Source organism: Porites lutea, chromosome 1, assembly GCF_958299795.1.
Source record: "Porites lutea chromosome 1, jaPorLute2.1, whole genome shotgun sequence".
In the NCBI taxonomy this organism is placed as follows: Eukaryota; Metazoa; Cnidaria; class Anthozoa; order Scleractinia; family Poritidae; genus Porites; species Porites lutea.
Window position 1 is genome coordinate 23,950,155 of NC_133201.1, and position 22,803 is coordinate 23,972,957.

The 22,803-nt window shown below is 39.1% G+C and overlaps 2 pseudogenes; one reads left to right on the forward strand and one right to left on the reverse strand.

The window, feature by feature from the left end:
• Nucleotides 1-237: 237 nt before the first annotated feature.
• Nucleotides 238-4,802, reverse strand: LOC140926610 (uncharacterized; annotated as a pseudogene).
• A 5,082-nt stretch (nt 4,803-9,884) lies between these two features.
• On the forward strand, nt 9,885-10,566 carry LOC140926619 (uncharacterized; annotated as a pseudogene).
• Nucleotides 10,567-22,803: the final 12,237 nt, after the last annotated feature.

Below are 22,803 nucleotides of genomic sequence, written 5' to 3' on the forward strand. Positions count from 1 at the left end.
CTTCCGCCAGATTGGTCGAGAAAGTAACACGATTGTCTAGCCAATCACAGCGTGTAGTTATGAAAAATTTAAGTTATTACAGAACTATTTTCAATACCGAACTGAAAACTGCTCTAATTGAAATCAATTACTTTGATAAGTATTCTTTGTTCAGTACCATTCCTGCACTGAAAATGACAGTTGTTTCCTTTTTGACATGCACAAAGCTCCTGGTTTTGCTAACGAACGTAGACAAAACTATGAGGAATACCCATGAAGGGCAGCATGCATTAATTTTTTGTACAGTTGAAGTGCTTCTTGCCAATTGTCTGGCAAAGGCATTGAAAGACTAATTCTAGCATAATCAAAGTATTCCTGATGTTCATTGTCAGTACCATCTAACTCTTCAGTTATATGCTGTGTACCAAATTCAATTTTAGCAGCAGGTACATCAACTAGGCAATCCTTTGCACCATGAAGGTCAGGCAAAAAGGAGGAGTTTGCATATATCCCATCATGCTTTGCGTTTGAACTATATTATCAAACTCTATTCGTCACGTGATACTGTTAGTTCAAGATGGACGCCGTGGAGAGAAGGCCGTGCGACGTGAAGCTATTTAAAGATAATCGCTACGTATGGCTTCATTGTATCGATTTGGAAAGCCGATTCGAGCTTACAGTCAAAAGCTTCCCACTTTTGAAGGTCAAGCTTGTTTATGGCCACTTTACGTTCATGTGGGATTTGTCGGAACGAAGACTAGTAATGTTGCCCGACTCGGATGATGTGATGTCGAAATTAACTGGAGTAAAATCGCCTTGTTGTATCGACGTGAAGTCAAGTGCCGTATTTGATGTGAGTATTTTTTCCTTTCTAAGGGTTGAACCCAATTTGATTGTGTTTTTACCCATTTGTTGGGTACATTGAGTTTCATCCGATGTCTTATCTCACCTCTTTCCGCAGCTTAATAAGCTCAAGTCTTCTTTGCTTTCATAACACAAAACTTTTTTGTACCAGGTTGCCCCTGAAGAAACTGATGACAACGAAGGAGCGAAAATGGCTGTTATCTGGGATTTTGAGCCCACGACCGGTATGACAGGAGCAGCAATACAACCAGAAGAAAAACTAGCAGACCACATGGTGTCCGTTCCGAGGCTTGCCTTCGATGAAGTGTCGTGCAACTGCACTCAATTTCCTAGCGTTGGTGACATAGTTCGCACACCAGACACAGGAGCAATTGCAGCACGGTTGCAAAATCTCGATTTAAGCGGTATACCGGATGCATGTGGCGATACAGATGATGAGAATGATAAGGAAAGTGAGGAAGAGGGTACTCGCGATGAATCAAATAGCGAAGCGGAGGAGGAATTACTTACAGAGTTGATGCAGTTGAAAGGAAGCAGTTACCACGATTCTTTTCAAAGTAACCTCAAAAAGTGCAAGGAAAGATTATTGGAAAAAGAAAAAATCGATCTCCGTTTACAATTCGAACCCACAAACGTTCGAGACGAGAACGCTATAGTTGTCCAAGCAAGTTTGTCTGCAGGAGAAGGAGGCTGGCAATCAATTGGATACATCCCTGCTGTTAAAGTCCCCAAAGTCACTATTGCTATGAGAAAGCGAGAAGTAAGACTTGTCACCCTTAAAACTGTATTTTATCAATTTGTTTTTGACATTGGGCAAAAAAAATATTTTCCTGCAATTTCAGTGTCTAAGATTGGCAGGTGGCCCCCTAACAAAAAAGACTACAAGTACAATGACAAAATTTAGGTTTTGAAATAATAATTGAAAACTATTTCCTATTTTTATTGACTGTAGATGAATGAAAGGGGATATTTATGTGTTTTCATATTTTATATGTAGAACATTTCAAGTTCAATCAAAACAGGTTTTGCAGCTTAGTTGTCACATGGTACAAAACCAGCATCCAGGGATGCAAACTGTGTTAAAATGACGAAAACAAAAGATAGAGCATCTGCAATCCTTTCAAAGTTTACTGCGAAATTTGCTTCCAAGCAGGGAGTTTTTGTACCATGTGATTATTAACCTACAAAGAAGCCATAGTTTCGTGTGTAAAGGTCTTTGTGACCAGGTGTAAGAGTTGAACAACTCAGGCTACCTATTTGAACAGTTTCATCATGTTTCATCTAGTTTCCATCTAGTTCACTGTTATTGGTAAGCAACAATAAGAGTGGTGACACGTTCGTGTTCCTTGTACCTTTTATTCAACCAAGATAAAGCATAATGCAGAGTCATGTTGATATTGATTAAGTCATATTAAATTATAATGATTATTGAAAATAAATTAGTTATTTCACAAGAGGAAAAGCTTATCTACATAAATCCAAAAACATATTTTGCTTAGGTGAAAAGCTGTAATCTGTATGCATGTCTCCGAAATCACTAACCCTTCCACTCCAACCAATGGTTATAATAAAGAATTCTCACTAATAAGAATATTCAAGGAGATGGAACTGAACAGAATTCTTGCCTCAATTTTCAATTTCAACACTGAACAAATATTTCCGTAGACTTAATAAATTATTGAAGTTCTTGAATTGAAGAAAATTGGGCTGACATAACTGTGTTTAGGGGTGAAACGTTGAAATATTTGGAGTGAATCTCATTTGTTTAATTGAAACAGTGCATTTTGCATTAAAACTAATAATATTAACAATGTACTTGTCACCACAACAAAAATGCTTGTTTGCATTACAACACTAATAATGTTACCAAAAACTATTCAAGGATGGTGCTTTATTTGGTATTTGCTTGCTTGACTGACCGAGCCACTATACCAATGGAAACCAAGAGCAAATTTGAGCATGCAGTGAGGAAATATTATGCCAGAAAAGACTTCTCATATATTATTTTTCCTGTTTGTTTTTTTGTCAGCATTTACTATTACCTTTTTACTAAGGATCTGCCCAATGATCCTTTTAAAGCTATTTGTCATTGGTGATTAGATATGTGTGTTATCAGTTTGTTGTTACAATAATAAACTGATCGATAATATATATTCTACTCCATTGAAGAACAAATAAAAGCTTTATGTGAAGAATGTCATACATGAAATACATGAATGTCATAAATGAAATATTTTCCTTGCTCTAGGTGTATCAGTGTTGCATGATGATTCTTGAGATCGGCGCTTGCTCTCGGGTTTACCCGGAGAGTCGAACGTAGGTACATGACTACGTTTTAGACTTCCCTCCTCCATAACAAACAAACCTAAAAGGAACAATTCAGGACGTCGGATGAATATTTCTAGTGATTTAAAACTTAAATAATCCCAAAGGAGTCCAAAATAAACCTAACGATACATACAAATATGTCTATTGCAAATCCATAAAACAAAGCACGTAGAAAAGGAACAAGATCATGCGGAAATTTGCATCACACAAAAGCACCGTCAATTCTTAACAGACCAAAATTTGCACGCTTTTCTTGATCGTCTACAGTTAAAACTAGAGAGGTCAAAAGAGGTCAAGACCCGTTTTCTCAATATTCAACCTTCACTTTCTGAAATGGAACTACTGTTGAGATTTATATTTGCATTAAACATTATGCAAATTAATAAAGAAAGGAACCACGCGACTGTAAACCCAAACACAAAGGCGCGCTATTGAAAAAACACTCTTTTGTTTCATTGAATTCTTCACGCTTGACGACCATAAAGGGCCGAAAAAATAAATCTAACGAAAACTCGAAAGAAAAATTCGTCAAAAATGGTAAAATCACTTACCTAGAGTACGCCAAAATTGGCAAAATGGCAGGCTAAAAATCACTCGTTACCGGAAAGACGACCGCCTTCGACCCGCCATTTTCATAACAAGCGTAACGAAATTGCACCAAAGCATGCTGGGATATATGCAAAATCCTCCTTTGTCAGGCAAGAAGAAAAGCGAGTCTGGACGTCCTGGTACACTGTCATTTCTTGACTTTCGAATTCTGTGTGTGTTTCACTGCTCTTTCACAGAATCACGCTCTTTTTGCAGTACTTTGGTAAAACAAAAAAGGCATTCCAGACTTATCTCAGATGTACTGTCCACGATACCATGAAACTCAAAATCGCTAAAAAAAATCCTCGACCATACGCAATGATTTTTTAAATAATATCTACACCAGCCCTCAGTTATCTGATTCCTTGGGAAGAGACGTATCGATGTGCTTCAGGGTTATCACGAAAGAAAGATTGCATAGCTGCTGCCACTCCATTTTCAGCGCCCAAATCTGTGATCAGTTCTACAGGACAACCAATTCTGAAACTGTTCTGGCGTAAAAAGTGGCTATTTTGTTTGGTGAGTTATTGGAATGAGTAATTTCCAACCACAAAATCCTCCGGCTAAATCCATCAATGGCGCCATGGATAGGAAAGCCCCAACACTTAAGTTTGTCATATCCATCGATATGCCAGGAATAGTTAGGCCCAGGATTCTGATATACTCGTCTTTTTAAGCGATGCGATCCATCTCCTTTACAAGATCTTGAACAATTACTCTGGGAGTTGGAAGATTTCCTGCCGAATATGACCCGACCAGTCACACCTTAATCTTATATAAAATGGGGAAGTTAGGCTACAGTAACTCACAGTCACGAATCAGGTGTGATGCCCGCAGGCGAGAGAAGAAATAAAACGTACACTATTAAAGGTGTGGGATCTGGTAGGTGTAATGAGCGAGCCCTCTGATTTGAGTTACAAAGTCAACTCTTTATAGACCTTAATTGGTCGTTCGCCACTAGTTTACAGCTTTAACTTACCTTTCCCACAGTTGCCACAAAAGTTGCAATTGTCGACATTTCCTCCACAGTTGCTGCAAAACATCCTGACGACAAAACTATGTGCAGGAACAAAGTGGCGGTCGGGTCAAGGCCGAGTGAAAACTGGACATAGTTTCGTTCTCTGACCGCTGACCGTTTAATCTTGTTTTTGATGTCAGGATTTTGTATTTGATGTGAGTAACTTGTATTTGATGTGAGCAATTTGTTTTTGATGGGAGTAATTTGTATTTGATATGACAGTTGTGGGCCACCGTAATTTTCACCTTGTTTTCGTTACCCAAATTTATTTCCACATTTAATATTTGAAATTAAGATCACAGTTAGCCTATCAATCAACCATTTTTTCAAGAAATAGCACTGAAAGCTTATGAAGTTCCATCAAATAGATTTAAATGATCACCTAAGATTAACTGCTTCCCTACTAAACTGTCATTATCAAATTAATAAGAAATAAGGGAAGAACATGGTGGAGAATTTGCATTTTGACATTAAAGCTAAAGGGGTTTAGGTGGCTATGTACAATTGAAATGTATTTTGTAAGTCCCTTTTATGCTCTGCCCACCTCTATCACAGCTCTATTTCCCATCAGAGTTCATTGAAGTAAATAAATGAATAACCCTTTAAGTTCCAAAAATGACCAATATTAATTTTCTACCAATAGTATGCATACTCAAACACAGGAAAAGGTCATGGTAATTAAGAAACTCTCATCTCTTTCTTAAATTGGCTAACGATTACCCTGGAAAATTGTACTTGGATAGTGTAGCTTAAAGGGTTGGAATAAAAAGAAAATAAAGGTGGAAGTAATTGACCTCAACTGAAACCACCAATTTTTAAAAAATGTATAGGGAGTGTACATATCAATTAATTAAAGCTTTAATAGTAGTTCATAAACTGAGCTAGCACTTAACAAATAATATACATAGCACACATTGTTTCACTGATCCCAAGGGTATCTTAAGGTATAAATATCCAGGCCATTCAATCTCTACGTTCACATTTGTGATTATGTCAACAGACTATTCACATCTACTTTTTTTCAAATTCCATTTCTCCTCCAGCACCAGTTCTTTGTTGTTTTAATCACAACTTGTCCTCTTAAATATCTAAGTACAGAGCAGAGCCACTGGCTCCGAAGTTTAAAAAAGCAAAAAAACAAGAGATAGAAGAGATCAATTCCAACCTGGAAGGAAAAACTGCGATTTTAATTGGAGATTCAATAATGAAAAATATCCAAAGGTTTGCACCTATTAAGTACAATGATTACTTCCCCATTTCCACAGTGTTAAATGCTGCCATTTCCTGTGACACTGTGGAGGCAATACTGTACAGGGTGGAAAGTATGATTTTCCCCAAATCTGTTTCAAATATTTCTCTACTATGCAGAACAAACAATCTAGTAAGTACATCTCCTTCTGTTATATCTGCCACGATCATCAAAATATTAACTGTAATTTATCAAAAATGCCCAACTGCTATCATTCATGTTTTTCCCATTTTACCACAGCTCGATTATGATGCAATGATAGATTCTGACCTATTTGTAACTCTGGTATAATTGAAGGCGGGCCCAGTAAGCTGTTGCCATTAACATTAAAGATCGAGGTTTCAATAGTTTTGCTAGCCAGCACTGCACTGTTATCTTCAAGTTGTTGCACGTTGCTTCTACAAAAGTAAGTCTCATTAAACAAAGGCCATCCTATACATGGATGGAAACTAAAAATAAATGTGGTAGGAAGTCTGCCGTTCTCAAGATCTTGCAAGCAACAATTATGAATTCCTCTATGGACGAAGTAAAGGAAAAAGAGATTGCATTTCTTCCAGGAAATTTTTACAATGTTCGTTTTTCGGAGAATTACTGTTTTGCAGTTCACAAAGGAGATCCGGAAAGTCTAAGTGATTTGATCCACAAATATCGTTCTGTGAATTCGACCTCATTCATTCAAACATAAACAATACAAGGGGAGAATTGTTATTCAGTGATTACTTTTATGTATGAGGTAACCCTTACATAACTGTAATAAATCGCCATTTTAAGGTCAAAACTGAAAATCAGAACAATAGTCCTCGGGCTGATTTAGAAATATTTATGGTTCCGTTGGTGTTGTAGCTTCGCAGCACACAGGGTAAAAATACATCAATACAACCTCAATGGGTACCCCGGATTTCAAGTGATGATCGAAGGATATTTTGTGGTTTGAAATTTTCGATCCTGGGATTTTTTTGGTGGCTTGTCTTAAGTAGGAGCTGAAAAGAATTTTTTTGGAGGGGTGGGGGTAGGTTTTTTAAAAAAATCTGACGATTCGTGGTAGTGCTACAGGACAAGGTAACTCGATGGCATCTCTCTTAGCAACTTGCACATCTCACTTTATTTGTTATGGATGATGCAAGCCGCGAATCCTCGGAGTTAAGAACTAACGTAGAGCCTAATCTCTCCAGCACAGAGATTTTCCAGCTGACTTATTGTCTCTTCGATTTGATGCTGGATTAGAAGTTTTCCGAGTATAAATGTGGTTTTGATGAGGAGATCACGACAACTTTCCAGTTCAAGGAGCTAACAAGCAAGACAAAAGTGGCAAACAGTTTTCAGTTAAAAGGCAATAAAGTTTAGTTTGAGTTCAATTCTGACCTTTTACAACTTGTTAACATGACCTGTTCCGTGCTCTTGGAAGGTAATCTTGTTGCAGTAATAAATAAGTAGTTAGAAAAACCTAAAGGTGCAGTTGAACAAACGAAGCAAGGTCATTTGTTTGGTGATAAAAGTCCTGCTAGTTGGATAGCTGTGGAAGAATATGACTCTGAAAAAGTTGCTGTTGACTCAGAGGATGAAAAGAAGCTACGTTCTACTGAGCGGAGGGCCCTTTCCAAGCTTTGTGGCTGAAAAATGCAATCGAGGAGTACTGCTCAAGCTCGTTTCAGATCTTCACAAGAGAGGCGTCTTTCTGGACCTTTTACCCTGCCATTCGGCCTTTTTGTTCAGAGCAATTCCGTTTTCAGTCCTTTTGTCAGCAGCCTTTCATCACAGACATCTGCAGCCCACAGACAAGTGCTTTAATTGCGGGAGGACATTGGGCAAACTCTCCGTCCTGCCACAGCTCTCACGGCAGTAGAGTCTCCACCTCCAGTACCATCAGCAACTAGTAGTGCGGTTAATCTTCTTGGAACAAATGAGTATCCTTATGTTCTTTTAGATGTGAGAAGTGCTTCAGGCCTTGATGAAAAGAGTTATGCAGATTATTTAGAGCGTTCTTGTTCAATCATTGTTAAGTGTATATTAGGAGTTAATTCTTCCTTTTGGAGGCCTGCTTGCGAGGTTAAGGTGGACAGATGTCTTTTTTGTGCTCTGTAAGAAACATCGACCAGGAGGCCAAAAAGCAACCATCACTTGAGCATGTCGAAGAGACTCTACAGAAGGGAGATCTTCAAGTTCCTTGTGTCAATCACTGCCATCTCTGAAAAGAAATCAAGTGCTGAGTGACGGAGTGGAGGCTTACAACCACTCATCTCTCACAAATAATGGATAAACTATCAGGTTTTGAGGACAGGATGGAAAACTTCTTTGGCAGAAATATCTTGTCTCAGCACGGAAATAAAAGATGAAATAAGAGGCATGAAAACCGTGGAAAAGATGTTAGAGGCTACTTGGAACGCTGTCAATGATTTGCAAGATGCCAAAGCCCACGGGGACTTCAAAAGAACTACTCAACAGACACTGGACACGCACCAGCAAGAAATAAATGCTCTGAAAAGCAAGGGAGAGAAGTCGATATTGGAAAGCCAACAAGCGTGAAATTCGAAGATAAGTCTGGTGAAAGAACAGGAAAAGATAGTTCTTGCTATCACAAAAGGTGGTTGACAGAAAAGCTTATATTTATCAATAATGAATTTTTCTACACAGGAAATATCCTAGCAGACTTTAAACCACCACTAGCTAAGACCTTCCTCTAAACTAGCGTTAAAATAATTATTTTTATTGACATAATTGGCTTCCGCATTGCATACGCTTAGCAGCCTGAGAAAATTTATAATAGGTTTTTTCGCTTTGATAGCCTTTTCCTGGTAAATGCGTTTAAAAGGAATTTTTTCAAGTTATATTTTTAGTCAGCATGTCAGATTTTATTTTGGTTTTGTGTTTTGTTAAGCTACATGTTTACTTTTCGCCTGTTCAAGATGCAGAGCCTCATTTATGCCTTGTGTATCAATTCACTTCCTTACACCTTTTACCTGTCATAACGCTTTTGCTGATGAATTAGTGATTAGAAAAGTGAGAGGACTAACACTATTAAAAGGCATGACATTCTGATGGTTGAAAACTAAAAAATACGCAATATTCTTTTGTACTGGGAGAACTATGGTTGTGAGGCATGGCGAGACTTATACACATACTTGGAGACCTACCATTGCAGGGTTGCAGTGCTTGGGGGACATGGTGAGACTTATATGGGTACTGGGACTCTTATGGTTGTAGGGGTTGCCGTGGTTGGAAAGAGTAGAGAGACCTGTACGTGAACTCGGAGACCTATGGCTGCAGGAGGTGCGGTGGTTGCAAGGACTAGAAAGACCTATACATGTACTCGGAGACCTATGTTTGCAGGAGTATGGATACTGAATGTAAATTGGCAACAGTGGCTTTTCGCCCAGGTTGTATAAAGTTTAGTGTTGAAGAAATCTCAGACATCTCTGCATCAACTTGTAAAATGGAATTTAAGTTACCTCCACATTTAAGCAGCTCTGAGAAGTTTGATGCATCTTTAAATACAGTTCTTAATAGGTCATTATTTAATACTGTGTACAGGCGTACTCTGCAGTATCAGTCACCATCATGGTCTCTTTATTTATTCTCTTACACTATTGACGTGAGGCTGCTTAAGTGTGAAAAGTGTCAGCATGTTTGGTGTTGTTGTTTTTACACTTGCGTCGTTAGGAAACAGAACTACGGAGCCCTATAAGGGACACACATCTTGTCTAATTTCGTGCCACTTTTAGTGCCACTTTTAGTGCGATTTTCACTATCAGCATAATACAAATCGCAGGCGCACCACTTGTGCATGTCTTATACCCCAACTCCCTCTTCAAGGAGTTCTGGTTTTTTTCCTCCCCTACAAGTTCGACAGTCGCTGCAGCTATGAAGATTTGTTCAATATTCCTTTTAGCAGCTATTTGCACAACTTCAAGGGGAGTGCTTCCGCATTATTTGCCTGCAACCAGAGGTAACGCTCTTGCTCAAGACAAACTAATTGAAACCTACATTAACCTTGGATTTGCTGCTCAAGAAACTGTTTTGTTCCTTGCAAGTGTGCATGGTTTATGTTTTAGTCTGACACATTTGAAAAGGATTCTAAGAAGGCTGGGGTGTAGAAGACGTCGCTTTCAAAGCAACCTAGATGAAAAAGTACAGGTAGTGCAAGGGGAATTAAGGGGAAGCGGTAGTCTTCTTGGGTACAGAGCAATGCACCAGAGACTCGTGAATCATTACGGACTTGTTACTATGAGAGACGTTGTTCGGCATGTATTGAAGGTCTTTGACCCTGAAGGAGTGGAACACTGATCAAGGCATAGACTTCGAAGAAGGGTCTATAGACGGTTATGACAAATTGAAACCTTTCAATAGAAGAATTTTATGGCTTGAGGTAGCATCTTCAAATAACGACCCCAAAATAGTAGCTCAGTATTACCTTGACTGTGTTAGGCAGTTAGGAGCTACTGCAACCATTATTCTGGGCGACAGGGGTACTGAGATGGTGAACGTGGCAGCTATTCAACGATTCTTTCGCAGGTCCTCTGAGGATGATTTTTCGGGAGAATAGAGTTCATTTACGAAACAATCAACTTCAAATCAAAGAATACAAGCATGGTGGGGACGTTTGAGACAGGGATGTGCAGACTGGTGGATAGAGTATTTTAAGAATTTAAGAGTTTCTGGTTTGTACAGTGATAAATAAGAACGTTATACATCGAGAATGCTTAAAATTCTGTTTGATGGATTTGATGCAAGAAGAGCTACACAGAGTTGTCCTGGAGTGGAATGTTCATAGAATTAGACCATCTGCCAATCTGGAATCCCCTTCTGAGAAGCAGGATTTTCTTTACTTTCTTCCGGAGCTGAAAGGTGCGCAAGATTATTCTACCCTGATCGACGTAGACATAATTGAAATTGCAGACTAAATGTGCGCAACGTGACCACAAGCAAAAGGATGTTGTCCTGCCTTCAAGGATCTGGGAGAAATGATAATGAAAGACGAGCGATTAGACACGTCCACTACCATCGACAAGGCTTGCCAACTATACTTTGTCCTTTTGGACCTTCTTGATGACTTATAGTGATAACACACTTTGGCCCGAAAACTTCATGAGCTGTCAAGTAATGGAAAGAAGCCAAACTATCCATTTCTTTCAGTGTTTTTTGGTCTCTGTGTCTGATATATACCACAGACCGTTATCAACAGCGCATAGGCATTAGCCTATTGCGCAATTTACTTAAGAAAACTCGAAATTTAAGGGAGTTGCGTTAAGTCACTTTGTTCACTTGCGGAATATTCTTAGCCGCTGCACTTTGGTTCGTTAAAATCACTTTTACTGTCAATTACAGACGTCGACCGAATCAAGGTGACGAGGTCCTCTTAATTTTTCTTATTTGTGGTCAAAACGTATGGATTAAAGCCATTAGATGATATTCGTGGTCAACAATATACATTGTAGGTTAACCTTGTCAGACATAAAACTTAAGAAAAAGAATTCAGTCTGTTTTTGCCTAGCTACAATGTGTTGAATAAAAAATGAATCTAAGACTAGAATTACTGGAAAGAAGGAATGGCTCCTAGATTTAAAGATACATTGTTATGAGATAAAGTTGAATTTCCCATCAAATTTCTCGTTAATGCCCCTGTGAAGAAACACCCTGACTTTAAATGCTACCAACCCAATCACAATTAGGGTAATGGCAAGTAATGCTGCTGACCACAAGCATAACATTACCCGAGTTTCTCAGTTTGCGCGTATTCTATCTTTTCGTGAATTGCTGAGGCATCGGCGACTATTCCGCCTCCCCGCAGCGCTACTCTGTGTTCCTGCCTATTTTGAGCTCTCCTATCACCTCTGAAGTCGCCTCTCCTCTGGAGAACTTGGGCTTTGGTGGGAATGAGTTATTATATTAGAAAAAGTTGACAAAGCATTGGGCATTGTGGTTCTGCTCTCATCGCTCGTCTGAGCAATGTTTCCTCGGAATTCGAGTCGATTGCCTAGATCATTCTGGTTTTTAGAGTGGTCAGGCCCCAGTCGTTCAAAGAGCCGGTAAGTCGCTATCCAGCTGACAAAATGCATTACAGCTGATACATTTCATCCGCTGGATAGTTATCTGCTCTTTGAACGACCTGTGCATGAACGTGTGGAAAGGTTCACGAAAACAAAGACTGGAAAGCTCCAGGACAAGCACATCAAGGTAGTCTATTTCAGAGACTTGACGTTTTGTTGACTTATAACTCTGTTACCCAGCCCCACATGAAAGAGCTTACCAAGCTGACAACCAAAGAACACTTTGTGTTTACTCTTGTTAGACTAAGAAGGAACCCAAGTCTTGAAATGCTGTGAGATATCTTCAGTATTACTAAAGGGACTGGAAGCAGAATATTTATAACTTGGATTTTATTTTTTGAAAAGGAGTTGGGATTTCTTTTACCTTTCTCAACAAAGGAGGAATTGCGAGAGATATCAAAACCCAATTGCTTCAAAAAGAATTGCTTTAAAAATATGAGAGCAATAATAGATTGTACAGAATTTTATGTTGGAAAACCAGGTAAACCGTCCAGCCAAAGTTCTACCTACAGTCAATACAAGCCCTTAAATACATTTAAGTTACTCATTTCATTGTCTTCTATTTTGCATTTTAATTTTGTCTCAAAATTGTATAGTGGAAGAATCAGTGACAAGGAAATTGTAAATGTCAGTGGTTTCCTTGAAAAACTGAACCTGGTGATGCTGTAATGGCTGATAAGGGCTTTAACATTCAAGATCTTTTAGCTTTACATGACACTTTACTAATTGCACCCCCAATGATGCCCAAGAATAATGTGTCTGCACGAGCATCAACTGCCACAAGACGAGTTGCAACCTCAAAGGTTCATATTGAGCGCATGATCAGGCGACTGAAATTGTTTAACTTCCACACAGGGGTTATTCCTCTTACATGTAAACCATAAGTTAGTTTTGCTATTACTGTTTGTGCAATACTGGTCAATTTACAACCATCAATAATTAAAGAAAAATAATCTAGAACATAATCAAGTAAAATATATAAAATAGTTTTAAATATGTACATCCGGTCTGACGTGCACTAAAAGTGGCACACTAAAAGTTGCACTAAAAGACGCAATAAACGTCGCACTAAAAGTGGCAATAAAAGTGGCACGAAAATAGAAAAGATGTGTGTCCCTTATAGGGCTCCATACAGAACTGTTAACATGACTGTGCGAGGCCTTAAAGTGCATGTTTATATGCTTGTGAATGCAAGGGAGAACTTGATATTAGATCATGAATCACTCAATTAGGGACTTGTTCCGTGCATCCCTCCATTTTCTCGAGCAATACAATAATGTTGACTAATATTACCTTATTTGTACCGCTACCAAGATAAAGTTGTATAATGCTTTCATTTTTCCCCACTTTCAATACTGCTCTATGGTGTGGCATTTGTGTAGTGTTAGAAACTGTGAAAAACAACCAGGAACTGGTATAACTGTGTATGTACAGCCTTCTCAAGAATCTTGCACAGTGTAGGCAGAATAGAGATAGGTCGGTAGTTTGATGCATTTGTCCGGTCCCCTGACTTAAACAGGGCTGTAATTTTAGAACATTTCCACAATTTAGGAAATTACCAGTTTTAATTGATAGATTCAGTAACTTAGTAACAGATAGTGCAATCGTATGAGCAGAGATTTTGAGCAATCTTGCACTGCCGATCGCCTTGTCTGTCTTCAGAGCGAGGAGCTGCTGAGGCACAAACAGATTCCTCTAGTTCAGCCAACTGGAACTGAGACTTCGGCAAGTCTGTACTTGAGTTACAACTCGGCCAAGTAGTTGTTATTTTATCAGCCAGTCGCTTACCAATAGACGGAAAAAAGCTGTTCATTGCTGAAGCAATATATTTAGGTGTAGTGTGCTGAATTCCATCAGAAATAATGCACTGGACACTTTCTGAAGTAGATTTGCGATAACAAACTTCATTGACCGCATTCCAAACTTTTTTCGCATTCCCTTTGGCATCCTGAAACAAGTCACAGTAATACTACGTCTCGGCAGATTTAACTAAGCAATTGACCTTGTTTCTCAGTTTTCTATAGGTGTTCCAGTGTTGAGAGGAGTTTGATTTTCGCGCCTTTCACTGAATCCAGTCTTGTTCTTTCATTGCTTCGCTGATTTTATTATTCATCCAAGGAAGTGGTGTCCCTTTAACACGCCGCCTTTTGACAGGTGCGTAAGAATCTGCAACCTCAGAAAACAATTTATTCCAGGTTAACAGGGCGTCATCTATATTGCTTTTGTTCTCAAAGTAGTGATCACTCAGCGGAACCGGAATAACACCAGATATAACAATACGATGGTCTTGTCATGACCCAGGTTTAATGTCGGTATCCAGTCAATGTTAAATCTGTCCCAACTTTTTGCTCCTTTTCCTGAGACGAAATGTCGGTCACAGACTTGATCATTCGCGAGAATCTGTTCCGTTAAATTATCCCAACTAATAGCCGAAATCCACAGTGAACGTCTTTCTTTTTATAATTTCTCAGCTTTTTTTCCTTGGTTCGTAACCACTGAGGGCACTCGAAAAAATTTAAGATCTTTCTCTCGAGTACTTTTACTTGCACAACCAACTATCAAACAAAATACCATCTTCAGAGGACCTTTACAGTGAGCACGCAACCCCGTTTGTTTACACTTTTGGTCCACCAATATGGCGGCGTAGTGACGGTTGCTAGGCTTTTAGTCACGTGAGTGAAAACGATCTATAAAAAGAAAAATTAGGCAATTTTTCTTTTTATATAATTTAAAAGGTCAGTCTATCATACTTTAGGTTAGTTTTAGAAGGGGTCATGTTTTAACACAGAGCCCCACAATTCATAAGTATTAGCCAGTATTCTCATTGTTAGAGTTTTAATGTTTTTTTTGCATTTACATACCATTTCCAGTTCCTAAAATAAACAAAATACTTTTACAGAAATATGTAAATGTTATATAATTTTTATTATAAATAAACCAGTAGAAGTTAAAAAAAGAACAATTATCATTCTTGAAGGTTATTAGATAATATTTAATTATTCTTTTTTTGTGTGAAAACTTCTCATTCTTAAGAGTCCAGTTTCTCAAAATAAAAAATAAACAACACAAATTGATAGCCACTGTAATTGTAACTGTTTATAACCAGGACAAATGAAATATTCAAAGAAGTTTTCTAGAACATTTCTGTGGTTTTAATTAAGATACATTTAGGATGCATGCAATGAGCCTGACGTGCATGTATGCACATTACATGCATGAAATAATATTTATAAATGAAAGGAATATTAATGCTAATTTGCATGCACGTGTCGTGAATGAGAAACATGGCTGCAGTATGCATGCAGTGCATGCATTCATAGTTTAGAACGGGACGTGAATCGCCCATCGGGTGAAAGAATGTTGATCCACCTTTTCCCGTAGCTTGAAGGAAGGCCAAAATGTTCATGTGAAGTATTCCTCGAGGTGGTACAACGCTTTTGTGGTCACTGCATGGAAAAAACAACCAAAAGGTTAGTGCTATTAACAATGCTACAATTAAAGTGGACTATTATGTAGTAATAGTTACAAAGGATGATCTCACGCAAACATCCACGGCACCCAGTGTGATCAATGGTGTATAATATTGACAAATCTGACAATCGAACTTAGTGTTGTCCAGCTGTTGAATACAATCGATGTTGATGAACCTTTGGGCGAGTTCAATTACCGAACTCAGTTGTTTTTATTTTCTTAGTAAAATCAAAACAAAGCCATAATTAAAGAATTTCAATTAACTTAGATTACTAAACATTCACTTAAACTACCATATTTAACTAAGCTGAGATATATTACTGTCATTTATTCATTTAAAAGTTAGCTTTATTTCAAGGGATGGCAGCAGCTGTAACAGATAAAAACAGCCTTATTACGTAAGTAATTATTCGGACAGATTATTTTGGAGAAAATTGTACAACGTCAACACTTCTGGCTAGTCTTGAAGCTGCTTAAAGGGTGACACATAAATCAGAACTAAATAATGGCAGTACATAAATCAATCATTTTGAAAGGTGGGGCAAATCAAACGGCAACAGGTTCAAACACCACAGACAAGAGTTGATGCACCATTGCCCATGTTCATGCTTTGGGGACCTTGAACCTACTTAAGTTGTTTGCCGAACAGAAGTGAGCTGGTCTCCAAAATGGCGGTCACGAAAAGCAAGAAAACTTCAGGATGGCACTGGAATTGTGTAAGTGCTTTGTGCACAAATACTTTCTGCACTAAGGAGGTCAAGTATTTACGTTGCCAACTGATCCAGAATTGCAAAAAGGCTATGCAAAAGTTCTCATGAACGACATTGTAAACTGGCGGAAACATGTAATTTGCAGTGCACATTGGAGCAATGAAAAAAAAAAAAAGAATCAGTTACCAGACGTAATTTGTACTCATGGGTATGTTGAAAAACTGGGAGACTGGGGAAACTGGGGCGACCGTGTCCGAGTGAAGACGCGCATGTTTCACTCCCGTGCACGTTTTGTCGTTTCTTAAAATATTTAGAACTTAAACCCAGTCTATAGGCGGGTTCATACTAGCGAAGTAAGTAGAACTTAAGTATACTTGAATCTTACTTTAGATGTGAACGGGTCGAATTTCAACTCAAGTAGCCTACTTTGTGCCCATGGTAACGCGTTGACTTCAAAGAAACTGAAGTACACTCCCAAGTGTGGTTTCAGCTATCCTTAGCAGCTAACTTACGCTTTATCTAGACACATTCCGCAAAGATACGTCAATCAAACATGTTAAAAGCAGGAGAATCACAACATAAGAGCACGCCAACACGCAAAAGTTGTCTGTCGATTGCATTGCCTGTTAGCTTATTTAATCGCGAAATGAATCCGTTTAGATCCTCTTACCAAGCCATGGATGACGACTATTTAGACCAAGGTCTTATGTAAGTATTCACGTTTTTGTAAAATGTAAGAGTGAAATTTATTAAATTTGCGCAGCAGGCCCAGAAGCTCACGCAATTAACCTGCACTCGTGTCTTCTTCAACAGAAACAACTTGAACCAGCATTTTGCAAGCCAAGTAAATTCTCCTGAGCATTTACAACCGCCTATGGTTAGTAGACAGTTATTGCCCTTTCCTTCGACCAGCAACTCTTTTTATCAGCCGTCCGAGTTGACACGTATGCAGTTACATGAACAGCAACTTGAAGATTCATCTCAGCTCAGCACGATCCACAACATCTCTGATGTGTCAAGAGCGCAATCGCCCATCTCTGTAGCAAGCACTGCAAGGACTGCAAGCACTTCACCTTTACAGTCAGAGGAGGAATGGCCAAAGGTTAAGACAAACAGAGCACGATCGAAGTCGGCTGATTGGACTGACGAGACTCAAGATCTTTTGGAAGCTTGGGGGCCCAGGTATAACCAGCTTCGAAGCGCCTCTCAAAAGGAAAAGATCAAAATATGGAATGAAATTTATTCATCTTACAAGAATGCCTTTCCCGAGAGGCAGAGAACCCTTCAACAGATCAAGAAACGCCAACAGAATTCGGAGTACGAGTATAAACAACTAAAACAGCGAACCCAGAAGACCGGAGAAGCTGGAATAAAAATCATCAAAGATGGCTTTTCATATTTTGATTATTTTGAGGAAGTAATGGGGCATCGCGACTGCATAAATGCAACAAAAATGGCCGTTGAAGGAAGCTCCATCTTTACTAGTACAGAGCAGAAAGGAGGCTCAGTAGAAAGTAAAGATGTTCCGGAGGAAAGCAGTCCACCAGCCTCAAATCCGAGCACCCACTCTGGCAAAAAGAAGGCAGACGACAAGCCCGCAGAAAAGAGTTGCCGTAAGGGAAAACGACAGCGTCGAGATGAGCCAGAACCGAGTGGATCTTTTGCAGGTGAATTCCAGACAGCCATTATGGAAATGTGGAAGCGTAGTATTGAACAAGATAACAAGAGATTTGAATGTTCTGCTGAAATGTTTCGCGAGGCCCAGAACAAGCAAATGGATCAAACAAATGCTATACTTACAGGTTTAAAAGTTATTTTCAAAGACTTGCTGTCAAAGTAGGGCAGAAAATGAGTTAACTTTCTTTACCTTTAGAGATTTATACATCACATTTGTTCAATCCAAGAAAAATGTTATTATTTTCACTCTTCATTCAATCATGTTAGTACCGGCAGTGACTCATGTATGATCTGAAGTTGTAAAGAAAAAACAACCTTGTAACAGAACAGGGATTGATTTATGCTTCACGTTTTTATGTGAAACAGCAAAGAAGACTCTAAAAAGTTTGCATCACCATTAATTTACAGGTTTTCCCACACATAGTCTTTTAACGTATCTCGAATATTGTTGCCGGTTTCAAAAGCATTTCGCCCTCCGTTGTCATCATCAGAGCCATAGTCTGAGTCGCTGTTGTCTGCATCGTGTAGGTCTCCCCTTTCAATGCGAATATTGCATAAAACACAAGCCGCAATTACAGTCCTCTCCAAAGTTGTCTTTTTTTGTTCAATTTTCTTCAAAATAATCCTCCATCTTGATTTAAGCATGCCAAAAGCTCTTTCGACTATGCATCTCAGTGCGCTGAACTTAAGATTGAATTTCCTCTGCTCGGCAGTTAAATAACCTCTATCAGGCAAGGATTTCATGAGCCAGTTTGTGAGTGGATAGGCACGGTCTCCAGCTAAAAGAGGCCCGATTCTGTTCCACTGATATTTCGCATTGAACCACTAAGAATTTGCTCTTTTCGGCGAAATCGTACAAGCCACTTGGCCTTAAAACTCGAGCGTCATGTACCCAACAGTAGCATGAATGAACTTCAATTTGGCATCGACTATGGCCTGTAGATTTATACTGTAGTGCTGCTTTTGATTAAAATAATCTTCGTGATTCTGTGGTGCAGCATTTATTTCTATGTGGCACCCATCGAACGCTCCAACTATTTGCGGTATTCCATACAGCTCCTGAAACTCCTCAATTTTCTCTCCAATTTCCTCATTTGTTAAAGGAAATGTTATGAAACAATCTTTTAGATCAAAAACAGCTGGCTCGAACTCACTACAGATGATTTTCGCTGTTGACTTTCCTAATCCAAACTGTAACCCACAACTTCTGTAACTGTTCCCTGTTGCCAGTGGCCAGAGTGCTAGGCCAACTCTTTCCTCCACGCTAACAGGGACTCGGAATCTTGTGTGCTGCTTTTGCAGGTTTACTCTCACAAGGTCGCATAGTATTCAAATGATTCTCGGGTGACTCTGAAATGTTCCTTCCAAAGAAAATTTAGCGCCGGACTTGCCAGTAAGTTTTTGAACCAGACGTGGCCAAACCCAAGCTCTTCTTCTGCGTTGCACGTTTTGTTGTCTCATTTGGGCCATGAACATCAGCAACATTTGTCTGTTTCTCCGTCTCATTCTAACTTCTTCCTCTGCGACGAGAAAGTGGTAAAATTGCTGTAATAGCAAAGCTCTCTGTCGTTGCAGTAAGAAAATTATGAGGAACACAAGGTAAGCCATTCAAAGTTTTCGAGGTTGCATGTTGTACTTATGTTTTGTGCATATCGCAATTAAAATCCTAATCACACTATTTCATGCACGCGAAATTTTACCGCGTAACTTGATTGACAACCCGGATTGTTTCAAGCATACTTTGAATTCTAAATGTGAACGCTTATCACAGTAAGAAAACATACATGTTCTCAAGTGTACTTGGGCTCCTGCTGTACTTAAGGTCTACTTACTTTGCTAGTATGAACCCGCCTTATGGCTCAAAGTTGTAAACGGAAAGTGAAGGTAAGTATTGGCATCAGCTCTGATGGCAACATTTGCTCTCCAGAAGGAAAAAAGGCCCGCAACAGTCCATGCTTGGAACTGAACATTAGCATAGTATTCAGCGACAACGATAAAGTTCTGGAGTCCTTGAACATGACAGAAAAAATCGCTACTCAACTGGAACCGATCTTAAAAATGCTCGCAGGGGTAGAAAGCAGGTTACAGAATATAGAAGGTAAATTATTTGACCGTTTCTACGCTTTGTGAGCTGGTTTTTAGAAGAGCCGCAAGCTGGCAGATGATATCGATATTACGGTCTATGCAGATTTTCCTACTGAAATAAGCAAAAGAAGAAAAAAGCAGTGACCACGTCTTCAAAAAGCAAGAGAGGAGGGAAAGATTGCTTTCTTTAGCACACCAGAACCTGATAAACTATTTGTCAATGGCCGATTTGTTCCCTAATAGACAAATCTAGGTTTTTGGACCTAGTTTATTTTAATTGACTTGTTTATACTTTTGATCAGACTGTTTTTGTAACGGGAGGGGCATGTGTAGGTTAGAACAATTGGGAGTAGTGTGTGTGTTTTCTACCTACCTGTTGTGTGGTTTTGTACCTCAGTTTTTGCAAATGTTGTTAACTCTTCTATCGAACAAGTGTTCGTTTTTGAGAGGAAGCAGTCTTTCAAGCAGTTCCTTCTTAGTGCCTGTTAACTTTATTTGCAGTTTGTGACAAAATTTTGCCAATGTCTGGCTGTCCCGAGATTCTAATGAGTCCTCTTTGATAATTTCTTTTTGACTGTTTCTAAAGTGATAAATTTCTTGTTAGTTTTGTCCACCATTTTTCAGAATTCAAGATTGGCGCCAAAGCCACGCCACTTCCGTCTGACAAACAACAAAAAAAGGTTCCAGTTCCCCAACGCATGACATTAATCAAAACGGTAGGGCAAACAACAGAAAGCGTGACAAACCAGACAATGCCTCAGACCTCCCCATCTCCAAACAGAAGGAGGAGGAATTGTATGCGCAATATTTAGAAGGGAAAAGCCAGAGGGAGTCGAGTTGACGTTTGATGCATGGAGCAGACAAAAATAAGGGAGGGAAGAAGAGGAAAACGAGGAAAGGAAACTTGGGACAAAAAGCACAAGAAGAGGTGGAAGGAAGAGTTAAACACAAAAAGCAGGGGGGGAGGAAAGAGGGGAACAAATGAAAAGAAAGGATCTAAAAGACAGTGAAATGAAAGAGGAAAGGAGATGCGAGGAAAGACAAATTGAGGTAAGGAAGGGAGCGAAAGTAGAGGAAAGGAGAATGGAGGAAATGGAAAGAAAGACGGGAGAAAGGAAAAAGAAAAGGATAAAAGAAAACTGGAGAGAGGAGGAGGACAAGGAAACGAAGGAATTGGAAAGAAAGGAGAGAGAAAAGAATAAGGGACGAATTTGAAAGGAAAGAGAAGAGAGAAAGGGAGGGGAAAAGAAAAAGGGAAGAACTGGAAAGGAAGGAGAGGGAGACGAAGAAACGGAAGACAAAAGAAGACGGGAAGAGTTGGAAAGAATAGAAAACGAGAAGAGAGAGAGGAAGAAGAAAAGGAAAAGGAAAAGGGAAGAACTGAAAAGAAAAAAGAGAGAGAAAAGGGGACGGACAGAGGAACAACGCGAGAGGATCAAGGAAGCCCAAGACATGTTAGACATGTCCTTGCATATCGAATGGCTGGACTGGCTTTCAGACAATCTAACTCAAGAAGACGACTGACAGTGATCAGTTACAGGTTTTCGAGGTAAGCTACAAATACTGTTCATCATTAAGACAACTTTGAATTTGAATTGGCTGATAAGTTCGAAGTGACATAATGTTGACCTGTTTTTGTCACCATGTTTTCTGCCAGACACTAAAAAGAATGGAAGTTACCTTAACTTCATTTATGGCTGAAACAAGGGTAGCAATGAAGCACCTCAGTGACAGTCTAGAAATGTTGGAGAACTATGCAGTTCCCACACAGCCAAGATCCACACCACCTTCAGTAAGCATTAATCCAATAATAAGTTAAGCCACCATGAAATTGGGCCTGCTCTTCTGATGATGCCAGAGACCATAGTAATGGTAATTATGGTTGATGCAGAAGGAATTGTTTTTTTATATAACATAGTTGGTTCCGTTTTGTTAGATTTTGCTCCTGACCTAGAATTCTGAACGTTTTCAAAAAACTATCACCAAAGATTTCCATTAATTTGTTTTTCCTCGAAGAAAATGCTCAGAGACACGTACACGAATGGGAAAATTGTTGTTATGCTTCTACCATGCCCCTTGTTAATCATATAGAGTGAATTTCTTCTCATTAGGGTAGTTCTGTAAACGCAGCAAAGACGCCGACAAACACACAATTACCTTCTTTAAGGAGTTTAACACCAAAAACGCGCCCCAAAGTCTCCCAAGTCCTAAATATAGGCACTGAAAGGTACAAGACAGCCTTGAAAATACTCGCCATGCACTTCTCCTAGGAGGAAGAATTAGCCAACTCAAATTTCACTGGAGCATGACAAGAACCGGCTTGACCCAAAATGACTTGCTGTTGTCAAACGTAAGTTTCAATCTTTTAAGTCAGTCACGTAAAGTGACCGCTATGTCAGGAGGATATTGCTGTTTTTGCTCAATTATTCTGGGATAAAGTAATTACTTAAGCAGAAATTAGGCAATCTTATTTAATGTCAGTCCATGTGTATCCTAGCCATAACAAGAAACAGCCTTCAATCCCTTGAGACGCTCTAAACTGGACCATAAATTTTGAAGTTTAATTGACGTGAGGACATGTTTATGCTTATGACAGCAAAAAGCATAACATAAACACCTAAAAGAGATTCAACAGATTTACATTGATAAAACGTCTCAAATACACAATTCGAGAAATGGAAGAATGAAGAAGAAAGGATGACAAAGAGTTGGTATGTGAAACACCGTGCTGACAGAAAGACCAAGCAGTACACAAAATCATGGTTGCGATGCAATAGAACTGGCATGTTT